Genomic DNA, 10,000 nt, shown 5'->3' on the forward strand with positions numbered 1-10,000 from the left:
CCCCTCATGGCCGTCTCCTCATCACCAACCTCCGTCTAAGGTCTACGCCAGAGAGAGAGAGAGAGAGAAGACAGTTACAGCAACATGGTCAGGGGGATGGTACCAGGAGTCCATCCTTCCTGCCAACAGACTCTGTTTATTGTTAGGGATTGACAGCTCACTGTCAGAAACAGACCCTGTTCATTGTTAGGGATTGACAGTTCACTGTCAGAAACAGACCCTGTTCATTGTTCGGGATTGATAGTTCACTGTCAGAAACAGACCCTGTCAATATTTAAGAATTGACAGTTTACTGTCAGAAACAGGCCCTGTTCATGGTTAGAGATTGACAGTTTACTGTCAGAAACAGACTCTGTCCATTGTTAGGGATTGACAGTTCACTGTCAGAAACAGACCCTGTTCATTGTTAGGGATTGACAGTTCACTGTCAGAAACAGACTCTGTCCGTGGTTCGGGATTGACAGTTCACTGTCAGAAACAGACCCTGTCCATTGTTCGGGATTGACAGTTCACTGCCAGAAACAGACTCTGTCCATTGTTCGGGATTGACAGATCACTGCCAGAAACAGACCCTGTCCATGGTTAAGGATTGGCAGTTCACTGTCAGAAACAGACCCTGTTCATTGTTAGGGATTGACAGTTCACTGTCAGAAACAGACCCTGTTCATTGTTAGGGATTGACAGTTCACTGCCAGAAACAGACCCTGTTTATTGTTAGGGATTGACAGATCACTGTCAGAAACAGACCCTGTTCATTGTTAGGGATTGACAGTTCACTGCCAGAAACAGACCCTGTCCATGGTTAGGGACTGGCAGTTCACTGTCAGAAACAGACCCTGTTTATTGTTAGGGATTGACAGATCACTGTCAGAAACAGACTCTACCTATGGTGAGAGACTGACACTGTCTGGTGACCATACGAATATATTGGCTGTGGTCACATGCCAATCAGCAGAACCAATCTGACAGAGAGCTGGTCAGAAATGAAAAGGATCGCGGGGCACTGGCCACCCGGGTGTTTTCCTATCTTCCTGCTGGTGGAAATTGAATAAAGATTCATGCACTTTGTGTCTCTCACTGCGTCTCACACCCACACTATAGGGGCTGGGGAAAAATAAGCACTACCGCAGTGAGGCGGTAGTGTGGGGGTTAATAAAAAACAAATAAAACTGAAATTTCACACAGCATTGCCTTCTGTGAAGGGTCACGGGGAAAAAAAGAGAAAAAAAAAGAAGGAAAACGAAAGAAAACAAAAATGAAAAGGATAGCGGGGCACTTGGAGACGAAAGAACGGGGTGGGTGGGGACTGAGGACGATGTTCTCTCTGGGAAAGAGAGGACTGAGGGGACCATCTGACCAGTGACTGGGCATTGTCCAATGGGATGGGTATTCACCGCAAGTGGGAGATGCCCCCAATCACGAGACCGGCAACTGAGCGGGGGCTCCCAGGAAACAGGGAGATTTGGAAAGGACGGAATCAAGGAATTAAGTGATCAAGAGGATGGGGAATAGAGGTGGCAGGGAAAGGATGGGGAGGTGCGGGGACCGGTTGGGGAGGAGAGAAGGGAGCGGGAGTGCAGTGCGGGGTAAAATAGGCGACGGATGAATCCGGATTTAATCCACGCTGGCCATTCTCCAGCTATTCCCCCTCCCAAAGGGCAGGGTACATTCCTCCCACTGCCACTTGCCAGCTCCCTGCGCAACCTCACGGGATCTCCCTCAGCATGGACCCCGAGAGCAGGGAGCTATACACTCAGACACACACCTCACACTCCCTCTCTCTCACAGTCCCTCTCTCTCTCTCTCTCCGTCACATTCTCTCTCTCACGCTGGAGTGAATTGTGGTCAGAGATTTCGAGTGAGGAATCATGGGAGTGAGGGGAAGGGTGGCTTGGCGTAAACGCAGATATCCCTCCTCCTCTCTCACTCAGACTCACTCCCCTCCCACACACTCGAGTGGATTGTTGAGTGTGATTCGGAGTGAGGAACTGTGCCAGTGAGGGGACTGGGGCTTGGCCGACACGCTCATTACCGGGGACCCGCCCAGTGATCACATGTAGACCCCGCCTTGTCCCGTGTATGCGCGGGTGCACACGTGTGTCTGTGTACCTCCAGGAGCAGGGGTCCGCCCTCTGACATCTCACCCCAACCCCGGGGTCACAGCGCCATGACGATGGGGCAGTCCAGAGACTGAGGGGTGAAGGGTCAGGGGTCATTGTAGGGGGAGGAAGGAAATTTAACCTGTCCCACCCTCTTCTTCTTTCACTTCCTCTCTCTCTCTCTCTAACAGAGACGGATAGTGATACTGACCCTCACTCTCTCTCTCTCTAACAGAGACGGATAGTGATACTAACCCTCTCTCTCTCTCTCTCACACACACACACACACACAGATAGATAGTGACACTGACTCTCTCTCACACACTCTCTCTCTCTAACAGAGATAGATAGTGATACTGACCCTCTCTCTCTCTCTCTCTCTCTAACACACACAGATAGTGACACTGACCCTCACTCTCTCTCTCTCTCTCACACAGAGATAGATAGTGACAGTGACCCTCTCTCTCTGTCTCTAACAGGGACGAATAGTGATACTGACTCTCTCTCTCTCTAACAGAGACGGATAGTGATACTGACCCTCTCTGTCTCTCTCTCTCTAACAGAGACGGAGAGTGATACTGACCCTCTCTCTCTCTCTCTCTCTCTAACAGAGACGGATAGTGATACTGACCCTCTCTCTCTCTCTCTCTAACAGAGACGGATAGTGATACTGACCCTCTCTCTCTCTCTCTCTAACAGAGACAGATAGTGATACTGACCCTCTCTCTCTCTCTCTCTCTCTAACAGAGACGGATAGTGATACTGACCCTCTCTCTCTCGCTCTAACAGAGACGAATAGTGATACTGACCCTCTCTCTCTCTCTCTCTCTAACAGAGACGGATAGTGATACTGACCCTCTCTCTCTCTCTCTCTAACAGAGACGGATAGTGAAACTGACCCTCTCTCTCTCTCTCTCTCTCTCGCTAACAGAGACGGATAATGTTATTGACCCTCTCTCTCTGTCTGTCTCTGACAGAGACAGATAGTGATACTGACTCTCTCTCTCTCTCTCTAACAGAGACAGATAGCCATACTGACCCTCTCTGTCTCTCTCTCTCACTAACAGAGACGGATAGTGATATTGACTCTCTCTCTCTCTCTCTCTCTCTCACACACAGATAGATAGTGACACTGACCCTCTCTCTCTCTCTTTCTCTCTCTCTCTAACAGAGACGGATAGTGATACTGACCCTCTCTCTCTCTCTCTCTCTCTAACAGAGACAGATAGTGATACTGACCCTCTCTCTCTCGCTAACAAAGACAGATAGTGATACTGACCCTCTCTCTCTCTCGCTAACAGAGACACATAGTGATACTGACCCTCTCTCTCTCTCTCTCTCTAGCAGATACACGTAGTGACACTGAACCTCACACTCTCTCTCTCTCTCTCACACACAGATAGATAATGACACTGACCCTCTCTCTCTCTCTCTCTCACACACTCTCTCTCTCTCTCTAACAGAGACGGATAGTGATACTGACCCTCTCTCTCTCTCTCTCTCTCACACACTCTCTCTCTCTCTAACAGAGACGGATAGTGATATTGACCCTCTCTCTCTCTCTCTCACACACACACACACACTCTCTCTCTCTCTCTCTCTAACAGAGACGGATAGTAATACTGCCCCTCTCTCTCTCTCTCACACTCTCTCTGTAACAGAGACGGATAGTGATACTGACCCTGTCTCTCTCTCTCTCTCGCTCACAGAGATAGATAGTGACAGTGACCCACTCTCTCTCTAACAGAGACGAATAGTGATACTGACTCTCTCTCTCTCTCTCTCACTCTCTAACAGAGACTGATAGTGATACTGACCCTCTCTCTCTCTCTCTCTAACAGAGAGGGATAGTGATACTGACCCTCTCTCTCTCTCTCTCTCTCTCTAACAGAGAGGGATAATGATACTGACCCTCTCTCTCTCTCTAACAGAGACAGATAGTGACAATGACCCTCTCTGTCTCTCTAACAGAGACAGATAGTGATACTGACCCTCTCTCTCTCTCTAACAGAGACAGATAGTGACACTGACCCTCTCTGTCTCTCTCTAACAGAGACAGATAGTGATACTGACCCCCTCTCTCTCTCTCTCTCTCTCTCACTCTCTCTCTCTAACAGAGATGGATAGTGATGCTGACACTCTCTTGCTCTCTTTAACAGAGATGGATAGTGATCCTGACCCTCTCTCTCTTCTCTCTCTCTCTCTCTCTCTCTCTCTAACAGAGACAGAATGTGATACTGACCCTCTCTCTCTCTCTTTCTCTCTCTCTAACAGAGACAGATACTGAAACTGACTCTCTCTCTCTCTCTCTAACAGAGACGGATCGTGATACTGACCCTCACTCTCTCTCTAACAGAGACGGATAGTGATACTGACTCTCTCTCTCTTCTCTCTCTCTCTCTCTAACAGAGACAGATAGTGATACTGACCCTCTCTCTCTCTCTCTACAGAGACGGATACTGAAACTGACCCTCCCTCTCTCTCTCTCTCTCTAACAGAGGCGGATAGTGATACTGACCCCCTCTCTCTCTCTCTCTCTAACAGAGGCGGATAGTGATACTGACCCTCTCTCTCTCTCTCTCTAACTGAGACGGATAGTGACACTGACCCTCACTCTCTCTCTAACAGAGATGGATAGTGATACTGACCCTCTCTCTCTCGCTCTAACAGAGACGGATAGTGATACTGACCCTCTCTCTCTCTCTCTCTCTAACAGAGACGGATAGTGATACTGACCCTCTCTCTCTCGCTCTCTCTAGCAGATAAAAGTAGTGACACTGACCCTCACACTCTCTCTCTCTCTCTCTCTCTCTCACACACACACACACACACACACAGATAGATAGTGACACTGACCCTCTCTCTCTCTCTCTCACACTCTCTCTCAAACAGAGACGGATAGTGATACTGACCCTCTCTCTCTCTCTCTCTCTAACACAGACAGATAGTGACACTAACCCTCACTCTCTCTCTCTCTGTCCCACAGGGATAGATTGTGATACTGACCCTTTATCTCTCTCTCTCTCTCTCTCTCTAACTGAGATGAATAGTGACAGTGACCCTCTCTCTCTCTAACAGAGACGAATAGTGATACTGACTCTCTCTCTCTCTCTCTCACTCTCTCTCTCTAACAGAGACGGATAGTGATACTGACCCTCTCTCTCTAACAGAGACGGATAGTGATACTGACTCTCTCTCTCTCTCTTTCTCTCTAACAGAGACGGATAGTGACACTGACCCTCACTCTCTCTCTCTCTCTCTAACAGAGACGGATAGTGATACTGACCCTCTATCTCTCTCTTTCTCTCTCTAACAGAGACGGATAGTGAGACTGACCCTCCCTCCCTCTCTCTCTCTCTCACACTAACAGAGACGGATAGTGATACTGACCCTCTCTCTCTCTCTCTCTAACAGAGACAGATAGCGATACTGACCCTCTCTCTCTCTCTCTCTAACAGAGACGGATGGTGACACTGACCCTCTCTCTATCTCTCTCTCTCTCTCTCTCTAACAGAGACGGATACTGAAACTGACCCTCTCTCTCTCTCTTTCTAACAGAGGCGGATAGTGATACTGACCCTCTCTCTCTCTCTCTTACTCTCTCTCCAACAGAGACGGATAGTGATACTGACCCTCACTCTCTCTCTCTCTCTCTCTCTAACAGAGACGGATAGTGATACTGACCCTCTCTCTCTCTCTAACAGAGACGGATAGTGATACTGACCCTCTCTCTCTCTCTCTCACACACACACACACAGATAGATAGTGACACTGACCCTCTCTCTCTCTCTCTCACACTCTCTCTCTCTAACAGAGACGGATAGTGATACTGACCCTCTCTCTCTCTCCCTCTAACACAGACAGATAGTGACACTAACCCTCACTCTCTCTCTCTCTGTCCCACAGGGATAGATTGTGATACTGACCCTTTATCTCTCTCTCTCTCTCTCTCTCTAACTGAGATGAATAGTGACAGTGACCCTCTCTCTCTCTAACAGAGACGAATAGTGATACTGACTCTCTCTCTCTCTCTCACTCTCTCTCTCTAACAGAGACGGATAGTGATACTGACCCTCTCTCTCTCTAACAGAGACGGATAGTGATACTGACTCTCTCTCTCTCTCTCTTTCTCTCTCACAGAGACGGATAGTGACACTGACCCTCACTCTCTCTCTCTCTCTCTAACAGAGACGGATAGTGAGACTGACCCTCCCTCCCTCTCTCTCTCTCTCACACTAACAGAGACGGATAGTGATACTGACCCTCTCTCTCTCTCTCTCTAACAGAGACAGATAGCGATACTGACCCTCTCTCTCTCTCTCTCTAACAGAGACGGATGGTGACACTGACCCTCTCTCTATCTCTCTCTCTCTCTCTCTCTAACAGAGACGGATACTGAAACTGACCCTCTCTCTCTCTCTTTCTAACAGAGGCGGATAGTGATACTGACCCTCTCTCTCTCTCTTACTCTCTCTCCAACAGAGACGGATACTGAAACTGACCCTCCCTCTCTCTCTCTCTCTAACAGAGACGGATAGTGATACTGACCCTCACTCTCTCTCTCTCTCTCTCTCTCTCTAACAGAGACGGATAGTGATACTGACCCTCTCTCTCTCTCTAACAGAGACGGATAGTGATACTGACCATCTCTCTCTCTCTCTCACACACACACACACAGATAGATAGTGACACTGACCCTCTCTCTCTCACACTCTCTCTCTCTCTAACAGAGACGGATAGTGATACTGACCCTCTCTCTCTCTCTCTCTCTCTAACACAGACAGATAGTGACACTAACCCTCACTCTCTCTCTCTCTGTCCCACAGGGATAGATTGTGATACTGACCCTCTATCTCTCTCTCTCTCTCTCTCTAACTGAGACGAATAGTGATACTGACCCTCTCTCTCTCTCTCTCTCTCTATCTAACAGAGACAGATAGTGATACTGACCCTCTCTCTCTCTCTCTCTCTCTATCTAACAGAGACAGATAGTGATACTGACCCTCTCTCTCTCTCTCTAACAGAGACGGATACTGAAACTGACCCTCTCTCTCTCTCTAACAGAGACGGATAGTGAAACTGACCCTCTCTCTCTCTCTCTAACAGAGACGGATAGTGAAACTGACCCTCACTCTCTCTCGAACAGAGACGGATAGCGATACTGACTCTCTCTCTCTCTCTAACAGAGACGGATAGTGATACTGACCCTCTCTCTCTCTCTCACACACTCTCTCTCTCTCTAACAGAGACGGATAGTGATATTGACCCTCTCTCTCTCTCACACACACACACACACACACTCTCTCTCTCTCTCTCTAACAGAGACGGATAGTAATACTGACCCTCTCTCTCTCTCACACTCTCTCTGTAACAGAGACGGATAGTGATACTGACCCTGTCTCTCTCTCTCTCTCTCGCTCACAGAGATAGATAGTGACAGTGACCCACTCTCTCTCTCTAACAGAGACGAATAGTGATACTGACTCTCTCTCTCTCTCTCTCACTCTCTAACAGAGACTGATAGTGATACTGACCCTCTCTCTCTCTCTCTCTAACAGAGACGGATAGTGATACTGACCCTCTCTCTCTCTAACAGAGAGGGATAATGATACTGACCCTCTCTCTCTCTCTAACAGAGACAGATAGTGACAATGACCCTCTCTGTCTCTCTAACAGAGACAGATAGTGATACTGACCCTCTCTCTCTCTCTAACAGAGACAGATAGTGACACTGACCCTCTCTGTCTCTCTCTAACAGAGACAGATAGTGATACTGACTCTCTCTCTCTCTCTCTCTCTCTCACTCTCTCTCTCTAACAGAGATGGATAGTGATGCTGACACTCTCTTGCTCTCTTTAACAGAGATGGATAGTGATCCTGACCCTCTCTCTCTTCTCTCTCTCTCTCTCTCTCTAACAGAGACAGAATGTGGTACTGACCCTCTCTCTCTCTCTTTCTCTCTCTCTAACAGAGACGGATACTGAAACTGACCCTCTCTCTCTCTCTCTCTAACAGAGACGGATCGTGATACTGACCCTCACTCTCTCTCTAACAGAGACGGATAGTGATACTGACTCTCTCTCTCTCTCTCTCTCTCTCTCTCTAACAGAGACAGATAGTGATACTGACCCTCTCTCTCTTCTCTCTCTCTCTCTCTAACAGAGACAGATAGTGATACTGACCCCTCTCTCTCTCTCTAACAGAGACGGATACTGAAACTGACCCTCCCTCTCTCTCTCTCTCTCTCTCTCTAACAGAGGCGGATAGTGATACTGACCCCCTCTCTCTCTCTCTCTCTCTAACTGAGACGGATAGTGACACTGACCCTCTCTCTCTCCCCCTCTCTCTCTCTAACAGAGACAGATAGTGATACTGACCCTCTCTCTCTCCCCCTCTCTCTATCTAACAGAGACAGATAATGATACTGACCCTCTCTCTCTCTCTAACAGAGACAGATAGTGACACTGACCCTCTCTGTCTCTCTCTAACAGAGACGGATAGTGATACTGACCCTCTCTCTCTCTCTTTCTCTCTCTCTAACAGAGACGGATACTGAAACTGACCCTCTCTCTCTCTCTCTCTAACAGAGACGGATACTGAAACTGACCCTCTCTCTCTCTCTCTCTCTCTCTAACAGAGACGGATAGTGATACTGACCCTCACTCTCTCTCTAACAGAGATGGATAGTGATACTGACCCTCTCTCTCTCGCTCTAACAGAGACGGATAGTGATACTGACCCTCTCTCTCTCTCTCTCTCTAACAGAGACGGATAGTGATACTGACCCTCTCTCTCTCGCTCTCTCTAGCACATAAAAGTAGTGACACTGACCCTCACACTCTCTCTCTCTCTCTCTCTCTCTCTCTCACACACACACACACAGATAGATAGTGACACTGACCCTCTCTCTCTCTCTCTCACACTCTCTCTCTCTAACAGAGACGGATAGTGATACTGACCCTCTCTCTCTCTCTCTCTCTCTCTCTAACACAGACAGATAGTGACACTAACCCTCACTCTCTCTCTCTCTGTCCCACAGGGATAGATTGTGATACTGACCCTTTATCTCTCTCTCTCTCTCTCTCTAACTGAGATGAATAGTGACAGTGACCCTCTCTCTCTCTAACAGAGACGAATAGTGATACTGACTCTCTCTCTCTCTCTCACTCTCTCTCTCTAACAGAGACGGATAGTGATACTGACCCTCTCTCTCTAACAGAGACGGATAGTGATACTGACTCTCTCTCTCTCTCTTTCTCTCTAACAGAGACGGATAGTGACACTGACCCTCACTCTCTCTCTCTCTCTCTCTCTAACAGAGACGGATAGTGATACTGACCCTCTATCTCTCTCTTTCTCTCTCTAACAGAGACGGATAGTGAGACTGACCCTCCCTCCCTCTCTCTCTCTCTCACACTAACAGAGACGGATAGTGATACTGACCCTCTCTCTCTCTCTCTCTAACAGAGACAGATAGCGATACTGACCCTCTCTCTCTCTCTCTCTAACAGAGACGGATGGTGACACTGACCCTCTCTCTATCTCTCTCTCTCTCTCTCTAACAGAGACGGATACTGAAACTGACCCTCTCTCTCTCTCTTTCTAACAGAGGCGGATAGTGATACTGACCCTCTCTCTCTTCTCCCTCTCTCTCTAACAGAGACAGATAGTGATACTGACCCTCTCTCTCTCTCTCTCACACTCTCTCTCTCTAACAGAGACGGATAGTGATACTGACCCTCTCTCTCTCTCTCTCTCTCTCTCTCTAACACAGACAGATAGTGACACTAACCCTCACTCTCTCTCTCTCTGTCCCACAGGGATAGATTGTGATACTGACCCTTTATCTCTCTCTCTCTCTCTCTCTAACTGAGATGAATAGTGACAGTGACCCTCTCTCT

General features: G+C 48.1%; 1 long non-coding RNA gene across 1 annotated transcript in view; it reads right to left on the minus strand.

Moving 5' to 3' along the window:
* Positions 1–10,000, minus strand: part of LOC132814279 (uncharacterized) — a 46,283-nt gene continuing 36,283 nt past the window's right edge. Inside the window, exon 3 of the long non-coding RNA XR_009644346.1 lies at positions 1–42. This is a non-coding gene — a long non-coding RNA (uncharacterized LOC132814279). The remainder of the gene's footprint in view (positions 43–10,000) is intronic.

This window comes from Hemiscyllium ocellatum, unplaced genomic scaffold, assembly GCF_020745735.1.
Source record: "Hemiscyllium ocellatum isolate sHemOce1 unplaced genomic scaffold, sHemOce1.pat.X.cur. scaffold_783_pat_ctg1, whole genome shotgun sequence".
Lineage (NCBI taxonomy): Eukaryota > Metazoa > Chordata > Chondrichthyes > Orectolobiformes > Hemiscylliidae > Hemiscyllium > Hemiscyllium ocellatum.